The sequence below is a fragment of the Cydia splendana genome, chromosome 17 (genome assembly GCF_910591565.1).
Source record: "Cydia splendana chromosome 17, ilCydSple1.2, whole genome shotgun sequence".
NCBI lineage: Eukaryota > Metazoa > Arthropoda > Insecta > Lepidoptera > Tortricidae > Cydia > Cydia splendana.
The window spans coordinates 7,822,475-7,848,676 of NC_085976.1; positions in this window are offsets into that span (position 1 = coordinate 7,822,475).

Genomic DNA, 26,202 nt, shown 5'->3' on the forward strand with positions numbered 1-26,202 from the left:
AAATTTGGGGTTACTTTGATAGGTTTAAAACGGCCATAGAATTACCAATATTCATTATTTACTGAAAATGTTCCTGTAACTAGTTAGATTACTATATCGACGCCTGAAAGCAAACACGTAGTAACCCACAAAAACCAAATTGTTCACCAGAGCCAAAAACTTTTCGAGTTTAAAAAAAAAATCATAACTATCTTGTTTATCAACATAACTTACTCAAAATTGGATGCAATATCCAAAATTTTTTGGACTTCAATTTCATTTAAATAAATTTAACCGCAAGTTGTTACAAGTCCAGAATTTGACGGTTACTACGTTTTGATATTTTTTACACAGTGCGCAAACTCGTAGTAAAGGCCAGTACCAAATGTATGCGATAGCATTTCCTTAAATTTTGTATGGACAGCAAACACGCAGTAACCCACCTGAATAGTACAAAAGATATCCGTAATAAAGCCTTAAACATTGTGGTTTAGAAATTTTGGGTGACCAAAATGCTGTAACAGTATTTGTTCTCTTTTTGTAAGCAATTTGTAATGCATTAAATGTATTGCCAAGAATTTTACCACACCCTTAAAAATGACTTTAATGGCATCTTAAAGTAAATTGCACGACATTTCAAATGTATACTTATAAAATGTGAAGATGTTTCCGGGATTCATAAACGAAAATAAAACATTTGTTATGATACATTTTTATTTTTTCCCTTGAACGGATAATAATACGAATGTCTCACTTTTAGCATAGATGAATAAACCTTCATACAATATTAAAATGATATTATTACATTAGGCCCCATACCAAATTCGTAAAATAATTGAGACAAGTTAAAGTTAATATTCCGTTACAAAACCCCAGATTTCTGCCTTTGACCACTTGTCTCTACGAAACTACGATACTTGGGTCATAATGGTACCCTACGGTGGTTAGCTTGATACTTACCTAATATTTTGCCATAGTTATGATCTAAATAATTTGTATATGAGTCAGATGCAATACTGCGCATGTACAGATTGGTACAGGTTAACAGTGAAAATATCCTTGGACAAACTTTGTGCGTGAGTATTGTTGTAAAAAAAATATATATATATATAAGGCCTGTGCAAAGTACATTTTAAAAGGTATTGTTTATGTTATTTTATAGCATGATATTTTATTTACATAAATTGGTGCTTATATAATCTAAAGAACTAAAACTGGAAGAGCGATGCTTTTGGACAAGACAGGTTACGGTGAAAAGTGCTACTCTTTATTTTTTTATAAATATAAGTATTAAATTTAAATAAAAAGAACGATTTGGCCTCGATAAACATTGTTTTAGTTTATCTTGATACATTTTTGTATCATATGAAAAAGAGCAAATAATCAATTCAAAAACTCGATGACAGGTTAAGATGCCACTATTTTGAGAATCACTCTAAAATTAATATGAGCATTCTTAAGCCCAAACAAAACACATAACCTTTGTTTAATATTCAATAACATAATTAAATACTATAATGTTATTGTAAAACCAACTTAAAAATAAGAAGTCCACTTTGGAAAAGACATAACATAATGGGAGATCAAAATCTAACCGAAGTATAACAACGTCGTTTGATAAAAAAAGTGATTTCTACATTCATCATTATATAAAATAAAAGTCGACTTTAGACAAAACAAACTTTCACCAGATACCATAAGACCAAATTTTGTTTAAGTACCATAAAACCGTAAAATCGATACACACACCGTAAATATAGCAATTTTACATGCATACAATTGAAAAAAAAACTTTTCGTAAATAAAAACAATCACTTTATCCAATATCCCCGTAATATTTTACTTAATTACAAACACGTCGACTCACTTTCACCCCCCGAAGCGCACTGAGCGACGGCGCAAACGTTCAAGTAATGGCCGCGATAGCCGCGTTAAACCGAAATAAGGCACAGGAGTTTAAACCTTACGACCTATAACAGTGAAGTAATTATTAAGTGGTAGTTTTACTTGATCCTTGTAAACGTAGTTAAAGACATGTCTCTCAAATTTTAATAGTATGTGAATTTGTGTTAAACCACTACTCGACTAAACATTATTTCCCGCCAAATAGCGTAACTGTAAGACATTCACATTCATCAGCGGCAAACACGTAGTAACCTACATTTGCGTCAGAACAACGGAGGTTGTAAATGACAAAACTAGAAAATGTATGGAATTCAAAGGGCTGTAAATACAACGATTTAAATTATTGACTTTTTTTTGCTATTTACTGCGTGTTTGCTGAGTAAATTTCAAGAAAAACGAGAAAATTTGTGTTCCTATTTTCCCCATTTTTCATCGTATTGGCACGTGGATTAGACCTATCGACGCAGAAAAATTTGGAGATTCCCAAAATGTAATAAACAATTTTTTGACCTTGTGTGGGTTACTACGTGTTTGCTTTCGGGCGTCGAATATTCATATTCACCTACTGTCAAAAATCTCGCATAAATATATATTATGGCTTAAAAACTAGAATTTTAAAGTTGCCCCTGCATTTGAAAGTGACCCCGGTCAATGGTACTCGTAATAAGTGAAACGTATGTCAATCCAAATTGTCAATCCAAAAATTGCATCAAATGGATGGAATTGCAGCAAACCATTGGATGCAACTTTTCACTTAATATTCCTACGCTTTGTCTTGTTAACATTCGGTTTGTCTCAGTTATTTTGGACATCTGCTCGCAATTTTATTTTTTACTTTTTTTAACAATGAGCCAATAGCCAAACAATTCTCTGTACACTAAACTTTAAATAAGCCTTTGTAATTGAATAATGCGTTAAATGCCAAAGTCGGCAACTTTACTACTTCAGTTTCATCAAAAGATGCCCTTACGCAACTTTACTGGTTTAGTAATTTATTACTTAAGCCTCTTTATTATATTAGCAAGAAACAACTATGCCAACTCCTAAACAAACAAACTACTTAAGTTGCTAATTGGTAGACTCATTGACTTGGTAGACATGCTCTGTTTCTAATATGAATTTATGCTGATAACTATTAAGTATGCTTTAAATTTTGAAATATACTGCTTACCTAATTAACCGTGACTTTAAAATTATCCAGAAATGTAAAGTATTAAACCACCACCTAAGTACTTACCTAGACATTCTAACAAATTACGAAAAGTATAGTATGATAAAATATCGCGCAATAGGCATCTATATAATAGGTACCTACATAAAAATGCAGCAAACTGCTGAACCTAACTAATACGAGTATGAGTAATCTATCCATTATAATTAGTTATCTTTAAATTATATTATCAACTCTAATAACGAACGATGACAAAGATAAAAAAAAATAAGAATAGGAATACAAAAATAATAAATCTAAAATTACTTATTACAATCTCAACGGATGTCCTTTGGGTGTTACGGACACCTCATACACAGTTTTATTCTAAAGCTGCAAAATTTTACGTCAAACCTTGTTAAAATTGTTATTTTCACACATATACATCTACAGAGCAAAACTATAAATTACAATTAAGAGAAAACCAATTCAGAAAAAGCGCAAAATAAGCTCGCAATCACAAATTCCAGTACAGCGTAACTTTCTGATGAAGTTTTTTCATCGTGGCAAAACACTAGTTCTAAATGGAATCGGGTAATTCCTTCTATTTTCTAGCTGCCTGGGAGTGAAAATTGGTTAGCCAAGAACAGCAAACTAGTGGCAGTTGAGAAAATTGTGCAATCAGCATGCTATCCGTAAAATTACTCTGGCGAGTATCTTTGTACTATATGCTTATTATGTTCAAGTGCTTTTATATTCGGTAATCGTTAAATTTGTGAATTTGAGCGTACACTACGTCGAGTAAGCTGGCATGTAAACACGTGCATGGATGGGATGCATCATTCTAGTTAAACCAATACTTCATAATAGTTATAATATTATGGGGCTGCTATATTTCAGTTTCATGCGCCAAATAGTGAACAATTTTCAACTAAGCAATAGGAACCATCTACAATATCAACATATTTTTCACTATATTCTTTTTTAGTTATGTAAAGGGTGTTACTTAAGAGGATAGTGAACCACAGCTTCTCCATACCTACAAATGTAATCCCCACTTTCCTCTCTGTATATTGACATTATGGACAATATTTTTACACAATTTGATGTATACTAACCATAGCTGTGCCCATTGGTTTAAGGACTATGATTTAAATGGAGAAACAGTCTCGTGCGGTCGTTCACTTTCACTTTCGTCACCCAAATGAGTTATTCGTGTAGTTCGTTTCGTTCCTGTGAACTTTAGTGAATCTATACGCAGCTTAGCAAACTTTTGGTTGAAAAATTTCATTGGAAACGATTCTCTACAGTCAAATGTAAAGTTAACACATTCACTGCGTCCACCGTCATACAAGTTTGTTCCTAGACCACGCCCCCTATGCAGTGAATGCGTTAAGTGTTTAATTTCAATAAGCGTATTAGAAGCTACGTCATCGATCTCACTAATTAAGTTAGAACCCAATAGCCCTTAGATTAAAGCCAATCGACTTTCCGTCCCTTTAGCATTCATGTGAAATCGCTTAGTTAAACCCTTACAAATGATCCCCAAAAGGGTTAATCGCTTATTAAGTCCCGTAACTCCAGTATGGAGCATTAAATAAGAATGTTTAAACTTTTCTGAATTTACAGCGAAGCGGAGTTTTACTTTTTGAGCACCTATTTGAGTTCCAAGAAGCATGATTTCTTGCTTGGGCAAAAAACTGTTTCTACGTTGAAAGGACTGTTTAAATAGCAGAGTTGGAACGTTATTAAATGCAGCTGGACTGTGTTTTTTTCTATTCACGTAATATAAACGAAATCAGAGAATTTATGTTTACCAGCACTTCATAAATTTTTACTTGACTAACATAAAAGTACGCCGAGTCGAGATATGTATTGGATGGTTGTAACTAGAATAACGATCGTTATTCAAAAACAGATTGAAATCCCAATTTCATTGAGCTTAAGTAACTACCAGAAGGATACAAAGTTGCTATATGACGCCATTCAGCTAGCTACTCTTATGATTAAAGGATGACTCACGCTAGACCGAGCCGGGGTCGGGCCGGACCTTCTGGTGCTTCGTTTTCTATAGAATGCACCACGTGATGACCAATCAGCCGTCATAGAAAATGAAATGTAGAAAATGACGGACGCCTCGGCCCGGGCACGGCCCGGTTTAGCGTGAGTCATCCTTAATGCCGATATCTGAGTCAAACTGTCGAATGTTGCATTTAGACTAATCGCCTTGTGGTCTGTCGACTTACAAAAATGGCGATATAGTAACATTCTGTCACTTTTTCGAGACAAATAGGGCCTCTGATATAAAATTCCTCTTTTAAACTCTAAACTGAAGTTATTACTGCAACACTCAATTAAAATACTGTCAAGCTTTCAAGTAAGTCTGCTTTTAATTCTTGAAGACAGATAAGATAATATCTAAGAGGCGGGATATAAAAAGGAAAGTAAATTATGAAAAAGATACTTAAGAGGAGTTGTCAGATGACAGTCGCAAGCCGCGGGCTTTTTACTTAGACACATCGTCAAAAGCAGAGGTGTCACTGGTTTTACTAATAAGTAATAAGTAAACATATTAATAGGGGGTATTACTGCAATATTCTGCCGCCAGAGTGCAGCACTTAGCTAGCTAGTAAACCATAGATATCTTATACTTACATGCCGTGCCTTAAATTGTTCTTGACAAGTTTTCACAGACAATAAAATATGACATTGATGCATCAAGGCGGTTTTTTGACAAGGACCTACCGGGAAATGCGAACATCGAAACTTAGTTATCCGCCTCTTTATCGCTCGAATATGCAAGAGTGATAGAGAGGTTATGGTTAGGTTACTACTGCTACTACTACTAATACTTTCAACGAGTTCGTCCGTTCTAATAAGTTAAGATAATCGTTTTTCTGACTGTTTTTAAGGCAGTCGAATTAGTAAAACATAACAATTAAGACGCTTTTGATTATTGAACTCAGCAAAACAAAAAAGTACTTACCTTAACAGACTTTCTTCAACCAATCTAATCTTTGTCATGGATAGAAGTTATTAAGTAAGGTAAGTCTTTATGCGTTTTTCTAGTTATGCAACTATTAAAATACGCCGTGGACTATCTCTCCGTTGAGCCAATTACTATATTTGTTATCCATTTACCTAAAGGGTTGTCCTGGGAAGGATGGTTATATTCGACTTAAAAATGGTAAGATAAAGTTTCTCGGTTATAAGCGTTATAACAATGTAGGTAAGTACAGTCAACGACAAAAATATTTTTACACTTTTGCATCTTTCTCCTTCGCATTAAGGCGAGAAAAATAAATATGTCTTTGACGTTGAATGAATGATACATCTATTATTCTCTACTCGTACCTTTCACATGAAAAAATTGCCAAGCTTTAACTGATTGCTGCAATTATGGTTTAGTAAAAAATATGCGAATAACCAACCTAACCTAACCTGTGTTTTCCGATTATTGTCACAAATCCAGTAGGTACAGTACATAAGGGCCATACTTCACAAGGTGAATAACGGCATTCACATTATTAATTCGCGAATGTCATAAGACAGTTTTTACGATGGAACCACATGAGTATTCTAAAGCCATCAAAAACAAATTCCCGATCGTAGAAAAGTAAAATACAACCCGTTAAAAACTTATTTACGAAGGTAATTTCTGTGTTAGTCCCCACTGAAATCTTATTAGTCCCACATGCAAATAAAAAAATCACATGACCTACATATTCACCTCACGTATAGCCAAGCGTCGAAAAAACATGTATGGTTGAAATAACTAACTCTAATACCATAGACACAGGTGTGCCCCAATACAAATAAGGGGTGCCCTTGGTCGAATTCGGGTATTACTAACTATACTAACCAGCTCAGTTGTCCATGTCAATCTGGCTTGCGATTTCATGTGTTTCTTACTAATGTAAAGATCATGTTATACCGGGTACGGGTAAATTTGTATTTGCGAATAAAGCTGACCTGTGTTTTCTGAACAAACACTGACAGGACGGTTAACTTAATAGTTTTCCTTACGGCTGTTTGATTGTGTTAGGTAATAATGTTTGTTCTTCCTATTTATCGTGGGAATCAAAACAACGGACGGACGTGTTATCGTTATGTATTACAACCATTTATTAAATAAATAAAGAACTTTGTTAGTAAAGCTATTAGCTATTTTATATTTTGTTCGCCTGTATTGTACCGTAAAATGGGGTAAGTAGGCGCAAAACTGAGATTCAAACCTCGATAACATTTTATTTTTACATATGCAAACTGAATGGTGTATATGTCGTAGTCAGATCGTATAATCCGCCGTATTACATTACGGCTAGCCGTTTTCAAAAACAGGGGCGTTTTGAAATGCGGCGGTTCGACGATTAGCCGGATTGTCATTGCGATACGTTCTTCAATAAGGCGGCCTACGTTTAGCCGCATCGTACTACTATTTTAGATTGTAGAGTGACCAGTTCTTTCGGTCGCCTACGTAACCGGAGTTTGACAATGTTTGCAATTTAATTTATTTTTACCATGGTCCCACCGCACTACACGTGTTTCTTTTCCAAAACATTTCCTTCACAACTTAAATAGACGGAGCCCCGCAAGCGGGGCTCCTATTTCTGGGCGGTTTGCCCTTCGGGCATCTGAAGCTACCTAACGAACCTAACCTACTTACCTACCTACGCTTTTTTCCTCAAAGTGTAATGTTTTCACGGACGTCTCACTAAATCAATAGGTAGCTGGTTAGGTTCGTTAGGTAGCTTCAGATGCCCGAAGGGCAAACCGCTCAGAAATAGGAGCGCCGCGAAGCGGGGCTCCGTCTAGTTAAGTTGCGAAGGAAATGTTTTTTGAAAAGAAACAGTCCGACGAACTCCAGATTTGATGGACACCCCAGCGTTTGTCAGGCAGCGCCACAGGTGTTAAAAATGGGAACTAAAAACTGTCAAAGCGGCGGCAAGCGGCGGCTAATGACTCGCTGTATTACATTACGGCTAACCGTGTTGAAGAACGTATGGCGCCGAATACATTCCGGCGGATTCTCATTCAGCCGCATTCAATCCGGCTAATCGTTAAACCGCCGCATTTCAAAACGCCCCTGTTTTTGAAAACGGCTAGCCGTAATGTAATACGGCGGATTATACGATCCGACTGCGACATATATAATAAGTGTTCCGGACGTTTGTATTTTATTTTGGGTAGTTCCATTTCATAACTTTGACGATAAACAGGAAATCCCACCTCACCCCGTAGTCCCTCGTAATTGGGGTGAGATGGGTTTTCATACAAAGGTGATTTTGGAAGATTGTTGAATCGTTTTTTTTTATTATGAGTATTACTATAGCTCCATTTTAAATTAGAATACATTATTTTTGTTGCAGTAGCCTTGAAATCCCATCTCACCCCCCTTTCATCCCTTCTCTCCCCATTCATAACCCAACTCTCCCCGCGAACCCTACTCACACCATTTTACGGTACCTAAAGAAGGCTAACATTGAACCAAACCGTAATGACATCAATGACCGCCGATAGGTACCTACTCGGGAAATGCAAATTATTTGTAGTGCAACTAAAATTTGAAGCCAGTATGTAATATGTAGGTAGTTACATAAAAGTTGAGATGACCTGTGACGCAGTCAATATTGTTTTAATTTCATCGTACGTCAAAATCCGGTTTTCCTTGCAAAAATCATGAATGGGCTCTTAACTCTTTGAAAGCTGAGGACCCTTAAAGCGCCATGAGTATCGTGTGCAGACCGTCAAGAATAGGGTAAACCCTCCAGTGAATGAACACCCCCCAGTGAATGAACAAAATCACGTTTTTTGTCTAAAATAAGAAATATAGCAATTTCTACCACTTGTCGTATTTTTTTTTTTCTTATTAACAACTCTATTTCCTATGCAATTTCAACCCCTGCTAAATTTATTTTCGACCAGTTTGAACGTGACTGGCGTTTGAAGTTTACGTATTTCTGGTTTTGAAGTGTTGTATGCAAGAATTATATCCCAGATAAGAACAGTGTACGTTTGGAGCAACATATGAAATGCTTATTTAATGTTTACCTGTACAAAGTTTGGTTATTTGGTTAGATTAAGAGTTAAACCTTCTATAAATGTACACTTTGTCGGCGTATTATGTGATTAAGTCTTTATTTTTTATAGTTCCAATACTGCCTTATCAAATGTTCTGAAACCAGTAAATGAACGGTGTGTTCATTTACTGGTGTCGTCTAGATTTAATTTTTTTTCTAAATTTATGTGTAAACGAATTGGTATTGAGCTTGTTTTTTGTGATCCTGCATAGAAAACGATTCTGATTCTTTCAGCCAGTATTGGAACAAACAAAATTTCTATAGTCCATTTACTGGATATTTCATGCCTGTGTATGAATAATACAACATTTGGGGTGTTCATTTATTAGATTTCTACTAATTCTATGTATGAACAATGTAACCACGAACAATGCAATGACAAGTTTATTATTTTAAGCAGTATTTGCTGATCCTGACCTTTTTTGATCACAATATGCTCGTTATTTCTTGTTTTAAAAATTGATTCTCTTTTTCTTATTAATATGTAATAGGTTCTGGTGAATAACCATCATTTTATTACATTCTAATCTATTTGAAATCAATATGGAGGGGATACAAATATATTAACGCTTTCGCTATACCTACTAAAATAGAGCTGGAAACGTTTTTTGTTGTTTTGGAAATGATGTTCATTCACTGGGTTTTGCGGTATTCATTCACTAGTTTTTATGTTCATTCATTAGGTTTTTGGGTAGTTTTTGATAAATTCTGCTATAACTCAAAAACTATGAAAGTAATAAAAAATCGCAGAAATTACTTTCTTATTTATTAAATGAAGATTCATTAAATTGCAGATAATTACGAAATTATTAATGAATGCTGAGAAATGATTTTTCAAACTTGGATAATTCCTTAAGTGTTCATTCACTGGAGGTCTTACCCTATGTATAAATGTGTAGACATACAAAGTAACCTTCATACATTCAAATAAAGTTGATATTTGCTAGTTTGTAGGTACTGTTGACGTTTGCGTATACATGATATTTTATATTATCACAAATTCAAAGTTAAAACTCTCAACTAATTAAATCTTTGCAAATCATGATGAGGTTCTACTAGAGGTGTGCTAAGCGCGGTCTTCAAAGTCCCTTAATCTTTACAATTTAAGTGTTCTTTTAAAATATAGACCAGAAAGAAGGTTCTATAATAAGACAAAAGACTGAAGCCCACAGCAACTAACAGGCATGACTGTAGAAAAAACCCTTTACATCCAAAACCACAACAACAGTCGTTTATAACAACATCGCAATATTATGCAATGTCGAGCACCGAAACTCGACCGAATACCCAACAGACGATACTCAAGAATAGCCCGAAATAAATGTAATCGGGGCTCCACAATAATCGTTTGAATAGGAATGTACTGATTTTCGTAACACGACCCTTACGCAAACTTTTATTTTCTGACATACCTCTCAATATTGCTGCAATGTGCCTCGAAAATATTTCTGCGTTAAACAAATTACGAATACACAATGTAAGACATTTAGACTTTATTTTTCGCGGGATCAAATGCTTTATTCCGATAGGTACCTAAGTTTGTCATCATTATGTATGGAATATTATGGGTGCTTTTACTACTCGTACAAGCTATTTGGTGACGTAAAAGATATAGCGAAACATGTAACGCCAGAGCAACAACACACGGATTTAGGATAGAAAAGACCAAGAGCAAGACATGTGCCCGTTGCGTCACTGCAGGTGAATTTCTATTCGTGTGTTTACCTCATGTTGCACCCAGAACCCAGATTAGATTAGGATCCGGGTAGAATCGAGATGACTTCGAAAGCGGAGTAATTTTGAAAATCGCAAACATCTACAAAACTAGAAGTACTTTCTACTGTAGCAATAGTAAGCAAGATGCCTTGGTAAGCGTTGCAGTTGCGTAAATATTGCCAAAGTATAAAGTTTAGTAGATATACGCCATTTTCTTATACCGATGTGAAAGTTACCCAGTGGCTTAACATTGAAACGTTTTGTGAGTCGGAGTATGTCGTGGCTGTAAAATTATACATTGCAGAGCTACGCAGCATATTGGGAAGTATTATTACGAAAATATGTTAAATTTATTGAAACTGCGGTTGAATGCAGAATTTCTTACTGGTTGGCGCATTTTAAATAGACGATTTTTATCAAGTATCCTATGGTTTGAAGTAGGTCATGTAAAGTGAACTAAAGTACATAATATCCTTAAATTTAATTTTTTCGGATATAAAACCAAAATTTGATCTGCTTACACCAAACATTAAAATAAGAGACAAAGACTCTCTTTGCCTCCTTGGTTCTCCTATCTTTGAAGAATCCTACTCAAAATTCACATGCGATACTACCTCTAAATTTCAAACTTATGAAAGTCATCTTCTCGAAAGTAGTCCGCATTTCGCTTTAACTATTATCAAATTCTGCCTTTTTGTACCAAAATTAATGTATGTACTTCGCTGCTGCCCTTTTACAAAATTTCTAAATTTATTAACCCCTTTGGACGACTTGATAAAAACTAATTTGGAATCAATTTTTAACCTGCAGTTTAGCGAAGAGTCATGGACCCAGGCATCCCTTCCCATTCGCCACGGTGGGTTAGGGATCCGCAAAATTTCAAGTGTGTCTACACCGGCGTTTTTATCTTCCGTTCATAGTTCAGAAACTCTCATAGGTAAAATCCTGAGGGCCTGTCCTCCAAACTATGAGATTACTGGCTTAACGGAGTCTAAAAACGCCTGGTCCATCGCCTGCCCGGGTAAGGATTTTCCCGAAAATCTAAATTCGCAAAGGGCCTGGGACGACATACAATGCAAAATTACTTATGACTGTCTTTTAAGCCGCAGTACAGGTTCTACACGCGCCAGACTGCTAGCAGCCGGTTCCAGGGAGTCCGGCGCCTGGCTGCACGAGTGCACGCCTTCCCGTCGGTGCATACCGGCACTTTCCTGGAGCCGCACACTCTGCGCGTTGCGGCCTGCCTGCGACTCGGCGTCCGGGTCTGTGCTCCACATAAGTGCCCCTGCGGCACTGACGTCGACGCCTTCGGACACCACGGGCTCTCCTGCCAAAGGAGCGCCGGCCGCTTCTCTAGACACGCCGCGCTTAACGATATTCTCCGCCGGTCTCTTACCAGCGTCAACGTACCGGCTCTTCTCGAGCCTCCTGGTATTGTAAGAGACGATGGTAAGAGACCGGACGGAATGTCGCTAATTCCGTGGAAGATGGGTCGGGTGCTGGTGTGGGACGCCACCTGTGTGGACACCCTAGCCCCGTCTCGTCTCCACGGTACTACTGCAAAAGCCGGCGCGGCAGCAGAGGCGGCCGAAAAATTAAAAAAGTCCAAATATAGGGGTCTCGGCCCCGAATACGATTTCGTACCTTTTGGTGTCGAGACCCTTGGCCCGTGGGGCTAAAAACATAAAATATATGAGTCGGTTTTGTGGCTTGTGCTGACTTGTGTGGTCGAAGAAATATTTAATATGTCTTCCCGTATGATTTGTATAAATACTTATATAATACTATAAGCGCAACCAGTTTACCACCACCCCTGACGTCACCACCAGTCAGTACCTATCTACCTAGCTATAGGGTAGGTGAGCACGCGGTGCGCACAGCCATCGTCCGGCATTGACTTCGTGGCGCTTGCGGCGGACGAACGTCTCCAGAATTACTCGTAATCGAGGGTCGCGTGAGCCATATATTTTTGATTGTGATTTTTAAGTAAGGAATAAGCAATCGTTATTGTTGTAGATGTTAAGTAGCCATCGAGTACTTGTGTCTAGTGATTACTATAAAAATAACTATTAAGAATGTTAAATTAAATGGTTTTGTTTATAAAGTTATTTTTATTCATTCAAATATCACCTAGATCCTTATAATACGATCTATTTTGGGTACGTAAAATAATACTTTGTCTCTCCTGTTTGTATATACGCATGTATATTATCGGTTGTTTACTACAGCTCTCAACATATTTATGTCCTTCAAAGCAGAAACAGCCAAATGTTTTAAAATAAAAACCGGGCAAGTGCGAGTCGGACTCGCGCACCAAGGGTTCCGTACCATAATGCAAAAAAAAAAAACGAAAAAAAAGCAAAAAAAAAAACGGTCACCCATCCAAGTACTGACCACTCCCGACGTTGCTTAACTTTGGTCAAAAATCACGTTTGTTGTATGGGAGCCCCATTTAAATCTTTATTTTATTCTGTTTTTAGTATTTGTTGTTATAGCGGCAACAGAAATACATCATCTGTGAAAATTTCAACTGTCTAGCTATCACGGTTCGTGAGATACAGCCTGGTGACAGACGGACGGACAGTGAAGTCTTAGTAATAGGGTCCCGTTTTACCCTTTGGGTACGGAACCCTAAAAACTTACCTAAAAACATATCTCGGTAAATCTTTAATGGTTGTGGACAGATAATAAATCCGTATTAAATCTGAAACAATTATAACACGGAATGGTTATTACTAATTGAATCAAATATTTATCTTATTATTACGTGGTAAAAAAAAGGAAAAAAGTATAAGCAAACTTAATAGAGCTATACTCCGTATTTAGTCGCTCAGGTACCTACAAGTATCAGTTTTAAAGAAGTAGAGTCGATTTGGCTTTGCTCCAAATTGTAATAACTGTACAGTGTACACGCGAGAGTTCGGAATTCGTAATACAGATGCACACGTTGTTGATTTAAGCCAAATAAAATATCTTATTTAATATTTTCAAGTATGTTTTTAAGATATAGGTACTAGTTTATCTCAAAAGTTGTATGTCAGGTACCTACGTGATATTGATAAAACTACTCAACATGTAAAATATATTAAAATATGTTGGAGCTCCAATAATTTGAAATAAAAATGAAAATTAGATGAAATAGTAGGGGAGATCGGGCCTAAAAGTGCCGGGGGTAAGTAGTTCCGATGCGAATAAGAACGCAAGTAAACATGAGCGCGATTCGTATGATATTTGTTACGAAAGGTTAAATATGTCAAAAGGATATATAGGTCGTTGCAGGAGCCGTTTTAGTTGTTTTCATAATTGTAGAATAGTAGTTAAGGGAAAAAATATGGTTGTCTGTAAAGTCGGTTTACGGACGACAATTTTGCGTGATAACGTCATAAGAAAACACGTAGCCGTACCATGGAGATCTGTCCACAAAGTTACCATGGAGATTTGTCCACAACGTGACACTTTTTCGTGCATGCTACCGTGTTCATCGATTTATAAGACGTTATCACGTCAAAAAGAAAACACTAAAATACGGCGCACTTTTTTGTGACAATAGCTCCTTAGGATATAAACCCAGCCTAGCGGGTAGCTGGCAGTGAGTATTAAATGAACAGCACTTGGATCTAATTAATGTACAAGTACCTACTCCAAAGCACCAATCATGGTATAGGTACATTCTAATTTCCTTGGAAGTCATGGTAACCCTAACTGAGAGAGTTACGTAATCAAATTGCCTTCATTAGTATAATGGAAAATGGAATGTTTCTGATCGTTACGTTCGGCCTAGTCAGCGAAAAGTCACGGAAGAATTTTATTTGTTCCGAGAATTTTCATTTGACTTTTATTAAAATGTTTGACTGATTACATTTTTGTGTTTCTTAACTGAGTTAGGTAAGATAATCCGACTCGCTCTTGAACTTTTTTTTTTATAAATTAGTGAACAAACAGGAAGTACTGCTGATATATTATTCGTAAATCTACGTGCCGTATTTATGGTATCCGTTAAGGTTGTAAATAAACTAGAGCTAGACCAAGAAAAGTCTGCAACGATTTTGATAGCATACGCAGTGTAAGTGTTATTTATACGTCATAATTTCATAGAAGGTTGACACACTTGCACTACGTGTGCTATCAATATCGCTGCAAACTTATCTTGGCCTAACTCTAAAACTTAAGATATTTATACCTATAAATTGGTTTGCCAGACTATATTTCTACACGATTAAATTCAAGCTACTAATTTCTTCTTCATTTAATATTAATTTGTATACTTAAATTTATAATTTGAAATGTAATCACGAACCAATATCGAAGATACAAACTTTGATGATATGTTATTATTGATTGTGTCTTATTATTTATCGTAATTTATTAAGAAAATCGTTCAATACATCAATATTTGACGAAATTTGGGTCATAATCATAACGCAACAACAACGACTGAAAAAATGATTGCCTACGGCACAGTTTCTCCCCGTATATAGCGGAAAAGTGACAAGAAGGAACCGGGTTTTGAAAGAGCCACTTGCATTACATATTATGTTAGTTTCTTTTTTTTAAGATTCAAGAAAATACTGACATTTTCCGACAGCTACAGACATATGATAGGTACAAAATGTGCTCTCAACTATCTAATTAATGCAAATGGCTCTTTTATGACATTTCTTCCTACTGGTTTCAAATGCTCAAGGAGAGCGTTACTAAAACGCTAGTCTCGAAACGGCACTAAAAGCACTAAAGGTAACTTATATTGTCCGTAGTTCTCCTGGAGAATTGGAGATGAACATGAAATTTAATAACCTCATTTCGATTTGTCATTGATTTGGTGTTAGGTGGATCCACAACACAAGCCTTCTTGGGCAGCTTGGGCTTACCGTGGGACTTAGTCAATCTGTGTAAGAATGTCCTATAATATTTATTTATTTATTTAGGTAGGTACTGCTACGGGTAGGCGGTGAGAATAAATAAAACTGTAGTTTTTAAAATAACGAACTAAATTTATTCTCCCTTAACTTCCGCCGCAAGCACACGATTACGTCGTAGGGTAGGGTACGTTCAAGGCCGGTACTGATTTTGCTCCGAGGACAGTTCCACCACGCAAGTACTCCCCTGAAGCTGCCGGAGCCACTGCGGGTTGGGAGACGGACGAGCTGAGGGACGTCAGCTGGGGCCGCTCAGGAACTGCCGGGCTGTCTTCACGGCTACGGTTCTAGCCGTAACTAGGCTCCCTGGAATTTATTTCCATTGTGTGAGGAAAAGTTCTTAATAAGTCTCCGCTGACTGTACCCGGCACGGCAAGAAGCAAAGCAAGAAGCAGTACTGCGTGATGATGATGGTGAAAGTTTGGTGATGTGCGGAATGGTACAGTCAGACGGAGTTTACACTTTACACTGATGCTAAGTTTAAATGAACAAGCTTTAAAACAAAACTGAGTATAGAATCTAACGGTCAAATTTTGAATTTAAAAATTACTGGAAAATAAATTAACTCATAGACTTTAAAGAAACACAATTTAGCAATTAAAACGAGATGTAATAAGAGTGGAATGAATGCAAGAGTACTTGAATTAAGTGGCAAGCAAAATCACACAAAGAAGTAGCATAGCGAAATAGCCGTTAGAAATAACATTTAAATCTACCTGCTTAGAATAAGCGTGAGAAATGTTCAACACTTACCCAAAGGGGATTTTAAACACTAAAAAATAATTCCATTTGCACTAAATGAGTGCAGGAACGGAATGAATAAATACAATCGAACAAATTAATTCTCGCCGGGCACGACAGACGTCGCTGCGCGAGGGCAAGCGAGCGTGCGCCGGCGACGAAAGCTAGATCTGTCCTGACTCTGATCGACTCGCGCGCGGGCCCGCGCGGAGAGAGGGTCCGCGGGACGGGGACGCCGCTAGCCGGTTTACTTCGAACAAAAGAGTGTTGCACGAAGTACAGTGAGTCGTAATAAGAAGGAACAGTTTTGTAAAAATAATATTAAAGTGTTACAAGTTATTTATCAATCTAATTTAATTTTATAAATGTAACCTAGGTTACGTAACGTATCTACGTTACAATACCCCGGCGCGTGGTCAAGGATTTTATGTCATCTAAATGAAATAAAATCCGCAGAACTAAGCACTTGTTAATACGCTTCCATAAATCTTCATTCATACTTCACGCTTGCATAAAGAACATTAGTAATTACTCGAAAATACGTTCAAGATTAAAATTACTAACGCACAATTACAAAATAATAATGAGGCATCTCGTTACACGAACTAGAAACCCTACAAGTACACTTGTTAAATAGGAGGTATCACACACTATTATAAAATTAAATGATTATCTCCAGAAGGAAAAGGAGGCCACACTTCGCAATTGATTACGCAATTTCCGCACTGTGTGTACAGTATTTGGAAGTGACAATATTTAATTGTAAAAGCCATTGGTTTTTTAAATACGTCAAGAAAAATTGGGTAAATGTTGAACAGATTAAAAAAAACAACAAAAAAATACTCCGTCTGTTACAATAGTAATTAATAAGTTACGAACGTTTTTGGTTGTTTTTCTTTAAAAGCACGAAACAAAATTGTAAGAAGGAAAATCAGAAAGAAAGAGAAAAAAAACAACACAAAAATAAAAATCAAAAAAGCGTTTAAATGCAACTAATGCGTACGGAGCGTAAATGTACAAAAAAAACTGATTTAGCTAAAATTAAAAAAAACACTTTAATATGGCCGACTGTACTAATGAAAAAACGACTAATAACAATTACAATAAAAGATGCCAAAGAAGTAAAAAAAAAAAAAAAAGAAGAAGAAGAAGTAAGAGAAAAAAATTGAATTAATTCAACAAATGCGGCTGACTATACAGTGCGTACGACACAAAGAGATTGCAATAAAATTTACTCAATACTACTCCGTACACTGTAGCTGCTGGCAACCAAAAAATAAAAAGGAAAAAACGTTTCACAAAAAATAAAAAAAACCAAAACACCACACAAACACACAAACCACAGATACCCACTCAGAGCAAAATCAGACCCTATTTAAAAAAAAAAAAAACCACGGTGAGGCGCCAGTGCTCCGGGTAGGCGGTGAGAATAAATAAAACTGTAGTTTTTAAAATAACGAACTAAATTTATTCTCCCTTAACTTCCGCCGCAAGCACACGAATAGGTCGTAGGGTAGGGTTCAAGGCCGGTACTGATTTTGCTCCGAGGACAGTTCCACCACGCAAGTACTCCCCTGAAGCTGCCGGAGCCACTGCGGGTTAGGTTAGGAGACGGACGAGCTGAGGGACGTCAGCTGGGGCCGCTCAGGAACTGCCGGCTGGTCTTCACGGCTACGGTCTTAGCCGTAACTAGGCTCCCCAAAGGGGATTTAAAACACTAAAAAAATGATTCCATTTGCACTAAATGAGTGCAGGAACGGAATGAATAAATACAATCGAACAAATTAATTCTCGCCGGGCACGACAGACGTCGCTGCGCGAGGGCAAGCGAGCGTGCGCCGGCGACGAAAGCTAGATCTGTCCTGACTCTGATCGACTCGCGCGCGGGCCCGCGCGGAGAGAGGGTCCGCGGGACGGGGACGCCGCTAGCCGGTTTACTTCGAACAAAAGAGTGTTGCACGAAGTACAGTGAGTCGTAATAAGAAGGAACAGTTTTGTAAAAATAATATTAAAGTGTTACAAGTTATTTATCAATCTAATTTAATTTTATAAATGTAACCTAGGTTACGTAACGTATCTACGTTACAGTACATAGGTATTAGCAATTAAGATAGGTACCATCGCCCACACTGTTAACTGTACACCGGTGGACCTTATGCCTTTTGTAATAAGGTCCACCGATGTACCTACAGTTAGGAGTGTGCTGTTTGTACATTGCGAATGAATATTCGAGAGCTGATTTGGCATTTCAAATGAGCTCTCGGTCGCTTTCGCACCAATAATAAGGTGATATTTTCATCGCATAATTGGATTCAGAAATCTACGACAAATCATTGATAACCGCCTGCTTACGCTGCGTCTTACGTAAGCGAACAACTCGCGAACGCGACGCGGCGCGGCGCGGAGCGGCGGGTCCAAGGCGTTCGCGTTCGCAACGAGATCGCCCACGTAGGACACTTCTATAGGTATCAAAGGATTGATACACCCCGCGCCGCATCGCTTCGCTTCGCGTTCGCGTGTTGTCCGCCTACGTAGTACGCTGCGTTACGCGGTACGCGTACTTGCGAGCGAGATGCACTGATAGTTATCAAATCTAAATAAGATATTTAATATTGGTATGCCGCTCCATTACTGGGTAAACCGTAACGATGTCAGCTTTGTTATTTGTGTAATTGCCTAATACCGCAACTACTAGTTCTGGCAATTTGTTGGTACTATTATGTTACGTCCATATTAATGCTAAGTTAAAGTGGGTCACAAATATATTACATAATAGGTACTGTTTTAATACTACTACGAGTAGTTGTGACCTGAACAGTTACATAAAAATGTAGGTACCTAGCTAAATTACTGTTTTTTGTTTACTTCAAAATCGGAAAAGACAGGTTTTCATGCACAATGGGTCTTATCAGGCGCGATTCGGGAAATGAATTAGAGATTCACTAGATATGAAATAGTAAAGATATGTTACGTTCCACGGCAAAAGGTACCATATGACGGTTGGCGCTTACGCTATTATTAACGCCGCTCCAATATCATTGCGGCAGCCATAAGGTACCTTTTGCCGTGGAAGGTCACATATCTTTACTATTTCATATCTAGTGAATCTCTAATTCATTTCCCGAATCGCGCCGTTAGAATCACTCAACGTGATTTGGAAAGAGCTATGGTCGGAGTATCTCTAAGTGATAAAATTAACAAAAGTATACCCGTAGAAGAACCAAAGTAACCGACATAGCCCGCAGTATTGCACAGTTGAAGTGGCAATGGGCAGACCACATAGCCCGGAGAGTCGATGGCCGCTGGGGCAGAAAAGTCCCCGAGTGGCGGCCACGGATAGAAAAGCGCAGTGTCGGGCAACCACAAACTAGAATTCTGATGGACGGATGATCTCGTACGGGTCGCTAGGAGTGGGTGGCTGCTATCACTCCCTGTGACGACCTATGATGGGGGAGGCCTATAACCAGCAATGGACTTCCGTGGTAGGTAGACTACCCGAGGTAGGCTTATAAGAAAGAAAATATTCAAAATTTTCCTGCCTCGAGCGGGACTCGAACTCGCAACTTCGGGATACTAGCCTGCCGCTTCACCTACTAATCTTTAGGCCCTTCTCTCACGAGACTATTCAAATGCTACGCGATGATATGCAAACCATGATCGCCTACTGGTATGCTACTCGTTTCCGCATACGGTGCTACGCAAATGAGACTATTTTGTGTCATTAGCGGAACAACATTAGTGCGACGATGTCTAGTGACTCCAGCGATGAAGACAATCTTCTTCTCTATTTAATATTGCTTCGCTCGCTTGGCAATCCAGTTATTGTGTATAAATTTAATTTAAATAAAAATATTATTACTGAGCTGTCAAATTGATTTTTTTTCCTACTTCAATCCACGCCTTTTCTGTCACATCTTTTCTTACATAATTAGGCAGCTTATAATTATATAAACATGGATACTTTTCCACCTCTTGAACGAAATATATTAAAAGCTTGTTCCGCCGCCATCTTGAGTATACAACGCGTATACGACTCGAGTCGCGTGCTACCAGCAAGACAGTATCATGCGACTAATATTAAACGCGTCGTCGACGCGTCTCGTCTTATAGTGTGCGAAACGTAGGAAATAAATATGGCGGGTACTCACAAGCGACGCGTAGGATACGCGTACGAAACACAAATCGCTTGAGAGTAGCCTCGTGAGAGACGGGCCTTATAATTACTCGACCACGGCAACGCAAAAGGAGGATTTTGACCGGTATGTATGTTCATCTGTTCCCCCATAACGTCTAAAGTACTGATTATACTTTGACAAACGATATGTCATTCGAATCGTCTTAACCATCCGCTGGTTAAAGACTATATGACGTGTCTTGTTTCATACTTTTTAGAGCGCGATTTGCAGTAGTCAGGTTTTAGTTTCTGAACTTATTTTTTTTATTAATTTATTTACAATTTATTTTCATTTCAGTAAACTCATTCTGAATTGCACTCTTAAAGCGATCAACTCCGATTGTTAAACAAACAAGACTATAAATTATAAATATTACTCAGTTGTCTGAAAGGAGCCGTCTGAAAGGACTTTGCAAAGAATATCCTACTCATCAATCAATCGGGCTGAAAGTACCGCTTTTCCATAGGTTTTGTTCGACTTAATTGAAATTCAAATTAAATTGGCTTTGAACTCGATTATCTTCTCAAAAGGTGGTCTTTGTTAAGGTAAGAATAGTTGCAGTTAATTACATGGGCTCTTTAATTGTTTTTAAGGACCTGTAATTATAAGAATAAGGTTCAAATTTTGATAGAAAAGTCGGTGATCGCAATGATTTTGAAGCGAATTAAAGTGCTTAAAAAGGTAATAGAGCTAGACCAAGATAACTCTGCAACGATTTTGACAGCACAGACTGTGCATTACACTTGCACAGTGTGCAAGTGTTATTTATACGTCATAAAAAATGAGTTTTCTTTTAATTTCTCTTTTTATACGAAACATAGCAGGATTTAAGACATCAAGACGTTTCTATTATGTATTAGCAAAATTAAAAATTGTGCATTCTATATTTAAATCTTATGACATTCAATATTTAAATCTTATTGTATTTTGTCACCATAGCGATCTCTTTCTTTTTCAACCATCGCATAAATGTAAAGTGTGTTCTTGTACAGTCAACTGTAAAAATATTGGTGTACAAATCATCTCAAAAATATTATGTCTCATGACTCTTATGTCAGTGAATTAAGAACTAGGTATGGGACATATTTTTGAGTAAGTTGTCTACACCCATATTTTTACAGTTGACTGTACCTACTCCGACAAATTTGGTATTTTCCCCCACTAAAAATATTTATTAGAGATGCCACGAATATTCGGCAACTATTCGGTATTCGGCCTATTCGGCCACTTTGCCGAATACCGAATATCTGTTGCACCTACCTAAAAAGAAAAATTTCACATAAAAATAAGCAAAAACTAGGTATATTTAATATTTAAAATGTATTCTTGGAAAGTGGTTAAATACGAAGGCACGTTTTTGAACATTTGTTGATTCCAAAATATTTTATTTTTATCATGGGTCTGATTTGATTGATTCTAACTACATTCATTAATTCTGTTCAACATAAAAATATATCTTAGCAAACGTTGTGCTTTGTTGGCGAACAGTTTTCGTAATAATTGTGACTCAAAATGTACGCATGTCATGCCGAATATTCGGTCGCCGAATATTCGGTATTCGGCCGAGAGGGGGGCCGAATATTCGGTATTCGGCCGAGAGGGGGGCCGAATATTCGGTATTCGGTATTCGGCCAAATTCACTATTCGGGGCATCTCTAATATTTATATTAAGGTAAACGTATTGGTGCTCGACGCGGTCCCAGTACATGTCATCTTGAAACTTAAGTCACTGTCAATAGAGGTGACAGCAAGGTGTCATATATTGGGCATTAGCATGTCGAGTTACTTAGTAGTACGTTTAGTTTACTTACATTCCACTTCTTCTAATTACCCATGGCTTCGCCATATATAGCATCAATTAAGATAATTTCTGAGGATATATTTTACTAAGTAAATATATATTAACTCACATTTATAGACGGGTCTAACGCGAATTTTATTCAATTACCTTGATTTACCGACGTTTGCGACGTTGACTGGAAGTCAGCCGCGACCACGACCAGTGAAACCTGTGTCGAAACGTCGGTAAATCAAGGTAATTGAATAAAATTCGCGTTAGACCCGTCTAAAATGTGAGTTAATATGTGTTCAAAACGCGAAAGTTTAAAATAAGTAAATATACTTTGTATAATAAAAGAGTTGCTACAAAGAGGTTAATCAGAACAACTAGAATTAGATAGCAAGAAGCGGTCTCATCGCTTTTTTACGTAGGTTTTAAAAGCTTTTACATACTTAGATAATATGGTAACGTAGTGCTACATAAAGAAAAAACAAATGTGCTGAAGTTAAAAATTAGTTTTAAAAATAACACGGGCAGACAAGGATTAACCTCCATGCAGGCAAGTCTTTCATACCGCAACCGTACCAATTTGCATGTTCTAAGTAGAACCGTAATTTAACCAGTAGTTTCCTCTGTGGCCATGTATCACGGCCCAGGCACGTCTGCCCAATAAAGATGGCCATAATGGCTTTATTAGCTTTCTTAACGCCACGGAGCGCGCTAAGTGTCCACGAGACTCCTATCTGCTCGTTTTATTGTTCTGCTGCTTTTAATTGTTAATTTATCTGCTTCCTTAAATATTTAAGTGCGGGTTAGTTACTGTGTTGTAAGTTTTAGTTATTGCATTTCTTTAGATTTTTGCGCTGACGATCACATTAAAAGAAAATATTTTCTTATATATATAGATAAATAAAAAATGGAATCAAAGCACAAAAAATTGAAAAGCGTAAAGATAGCGGAAAAGCCTATTTGACAGAAAGTAACGTGGCGAACATATGAGTAGGTATCATTATGTTGTCATGTATGTTTATATTCTATATCTGGGAGACCGAGCTTTGCTCTTAAAACATATAAAACATCAGAAATGCGCGTTTTCCCAGAGATAAGACCTAGCTAGATCGATCGCCCCCGAAAACTCTCGTATAGCAAATTTCAAACAAATACTTAGAGCCGTTTCCGAGATCCCCGAAATATAGTCATACCAAGAAAAGTCTGCAGCGGATTTGATAGCCCACGCAGTGTAAGTGTTATTTATACGTCATAATTTCAAAGAAATTTGACGTTTAAAATGACACTTGTACTGCGTGGGCTATCAAAATCGCTGCAGACTTTTCACGGTCTGACATGCAAGAATTGCTCGTTTTAAGGTATTCGATTTACGCAAAAACAGTCGAACATATTTGTGAATTTTTAAAGGCCGGTCAACGTAACGTAAGTGATGTTGAATACGGCGGCGGCAGCTAGAGACTCATTAAATTTTTTTTAACGAATAACAATGATGATGACAGACGGTTTGGTGTAAACGGCCCTTATAAGTTGTTTACATAAATAAGATTCCTAATTCCCATTACACATTAAACGCTTTTAAACTCAGCTTAATCTCAGTACAAGTTCGCCTTCAATTTTTGCCGAACTTCATCGGAAAGTTTCGGCAAACTCCACAAAAGTTCGGCTGAACCGCGTTAAGATACTCTACTACGGGATAGTCCAAATTGCTGTTGTTCCCAACTAAATTTGCATAGTATATAGCATTATCAATCTCATGATTTTCGCTTGATTGATTTCTTCAAGATTCTTGAACTAAAGCCGATCGAGAACGGGATAGGAATGGTTTTATAGATACAACATACGTTACCATGTAACTGTGTTCAATTTCAATACTTCAATTTTACATGTACTACGATGCCACAAATCTATTATACAGAGATATAATACACGAATTTAGATGTTTCAAAGTTCAAGGCATGCCTTGCTCCTTCTTCCTTCTACCTCGCGTTATCCCGGCATTTTGCCACGGCTCATGAGAGCCTGGGGTCCGCTTGACAACTTATCCCATGATTTGACGTAGGCACTAGTTTTTACGAAAGCGACTGCCATCTGACCTTCCAACCCAGAGGGGAAACTAGGCCTTATTGGGATTAGTCCGGTTACCTCACGATGTTTTCCTTCACCGAAAAGCGACTTGCAAATATCAAATGATGTTTCGTACATAAGTTCCGAAAAACTCATTGGTACGAGCCGGAGTTTGAACCCGCGACCTCCGGATTGAAAGTCGCACGCTCTTACCGCTAGGCCACCAGCGCTTTTTCGGCATGCATTCTACGTTGCGTAATTCTAAAAGAATTGTCAAGGCATTCAATGAAATGCTTCACCTAAACACCTAAGTATAATGTCCAGATCGTCTTGTAATAATTGTCAAAAATAGCTATCAACTATGTTTGTATTTAATAGCATTATTATACCACGCATAACAGCCGTAATACACGGCATAAAATATTTAACAGTTCAAATTCAGTTTTTGTTTACCAACCGCTACTTATGTGGCGATTGTTAAATGATTGATGGCGATGTTACAAGCTGTTAAAGTAACATCAGTTCTTTCACCGACATGAAAAGGACGTGCAGGGTCTGAATTTTAAAATGGTATAAGTTGCGTTAAATAGTAACAGTTGGCTATATATTTCATTTTCATTGCCGTATAAATTATTCGTCGTTGTAACTTTTCTTGTACGCGCTATATAATTGTAATTGCCGTAACTATAGAAAATAGTGTTAGAAAAGTATATTGGTGCTATAAAAACAGCGACCTCAATATACCTTCTATGTTTATTTTTCCTTACCTTGATTTTTTTCTCCTAATTTACCTACTTAGTAGCAACAATGTTCAAACTTTGTCCTTAATAATAAATTATCATTGTTTTAAATACACTATTATCTTCACGCTTTATTAGTTTTGATTAGTTATGAAACCAAAGGTGCGTGTTGCATGAACGAGTGACATCACAGAAGTGGCATCTTGTCTACGCGTCCAGGAAGTCATTCATATTTGAAATATTTTTCCGCGCAATGTTTAGAAGTTACTTCGCCCGTAACGTTGTCGAGTGAACGTATTTAGCCCGAGCCTACAGTGGCGTAGACAGCATAAAAGCCTTAGCATGTATCAAGTTAACGAGCGGGCGAAGTTGCAGGTAACTTCACGGGAAGGATTAACTTCAGAAAGTGCGGACGGTGAAGTATTGTTAGTGATGCAACTTGCATGATACACAGTGGATACAGCACGATACAATACAAATGCTATTGCACGCCTCAATACAAGAAAATAATACAGAGAATACAGAAACTCTAGTACCTAGCGGTAAACAGCAGGCGGTCTAATCGCTAAACCCAATAATTATAATATTTTCAATGAACCCTAAGGACATACCTACCTGTACAGACATTGATGCATATACCGACATATCGTCGTCATAGAAACTATTTGACCGAATGGTTGCGTTCAGAAACATAATCCCGGGTTTCTGCACCACTTATGTTGGTGAATGATTAAAAGTCACTTTGATCAAACGAAAACTGTATATTCTCATTAAAAAAAACTTATATTATTACAGAGCGATGTTAACAGAACTGTGGGAGTTGTTGAGAAAGAAGAATGAGTGAGTCGGTGAATGGATTACACGAATAAAACCATTCAGTCAAATATATGGTTGTGTTCAGAAATAGATACTCATGGAGTCATGGCGTATCCGCCGTACGGTCAAAA